Below are 1,197 nucleotides of genomic sequence, written 5' to 3'. Positions count from 1 at the left end.
CATAGCCATCACAACTGCTATTTTTTCAGTTTGGGCCCCTCCACCGACTTTGATTCCATCTTACCTAGGGTTGTGGTATTCGCAAGAGTGCTTCGCGAATTCTTCAATCAGCTCCTTCACCTCCCTTGGATTTTTCTTTGTCAAAGGTCCTTGAGAGTCAAGGAGTTGTCTCGTCATAGCGTTGACCCCATCATAGAAAATCAACATCTCTTGTTGCACATTTAGATCATGTTGAAGGCAATTTCTGAGCAAGCCCTTGTACCGCTTCCATGCTTCGTATAATGACTCCCCCGGCTGTTGCTCAAAGTTGGCTATTGCCTTCTTGAGTTTAGCTATCTTGGATGGTGGGCAAAACTGGTCCAGAAATTGCTCACGCATTTGAGCCCAAGTTGTGATTGTGCCCAGTGGAAGTGATTTTAACCACTCTTTAGCAGCTCCCTTGAAAGTAATGGGAAGCATCCTAAGCAAGAAGGTGTTTCTGTTGACATTTGGGACATTGAAGTAATCCGCAATGTCATTGACTTCATCTAAATGCTTAAAAGCATCCTTATGATCTTTCCCAAAAAATGGGATATCCTTTAGTGCAGTCAACATGTGCCCCTTCGGCTCGAATGTGGCAGTGGCAGGTATTGTGAGTTGGACTAAACTGGGACCCACATCTTCTCGGATCCACTTCTTGTAAGCTCCCATGGACATCTCTTCAATGTTTGACATCTCGTTCCTTGGCTCATTCTCGGGTTTGCTCGTAAGTTCTTCAAATTCAGGCTCGGTATCGTATTCGGATTCGGTTTGGACGGGTATTTGATCCAAGTGTTCAAAATTGCTCTTGTGCCTTGAAGATGAACTTGACTCTCCTGTCTTATTTACCGACTTCCTTGAAAATGCTGACTTTAGCTCTTGCAATGGCGTCTTCTTATCAGTTTTTTGTGAAGTGTAGCTTCTGGATCTTCAATCGGGGGCACCAAAGGCGTGTTAGATCCTCTGGTCATGAAATCCTACAAACTAAACACAATAAAAAAACGTAAAACTGAAATAGAAAAATAAACTAAAAACTAGAATTCTTAGAAACCACGTCGTGGCGTGTATCTGGCCACGTCGTGGACTCTGTGGCTAAAAAAAAATATTTAAACTTTGCTGAAAATTAACTTTTTATGGGTTTTACCCCACAAAAAGGATCGATTAACTTAATGCAAATAA

The 1,197-nt window shown here is 42.2% G+C and overlaps 1 non-coding gene across 1 annotated transcript; it reads left to right on the top strand.

Annotated features, from left to right (window-relative positions):
- The first annotated feature begins 223 nt into the window (after positions 1 to 223).
- On the top strand, positions 224 to 330 carry LOC111905891 (small nucleolar RNA R71). The gene has a single exon (XR_002855050.1). It is a non-coding gene; the product is annotated as a small nucleolar RNA R71 (small nucleolar RNA).
- Positions 331 to 1,197: the final 867 nt, after the last annotated feature.

Source organism: Lactuca sativa, chromosome 8 (genome assembly GCF_002870075.4).
Source record: "Lactuca sativa cultivar Salinas chromosome 8, Lsat_Salinas_v11, whole genome shotgun sequence".
In the NCBI taxonomy this organism is placed as follows: domain Eukaryota; kingdom Viridiplantae; phylum Streptophyta; class Magnoliopsida; order Asterales; family Asteraceae; genus Lactuca; species Lactuca sativa.
This window is presented reverse-complemented; position numbering and strand designations above follow the sequence as displayed.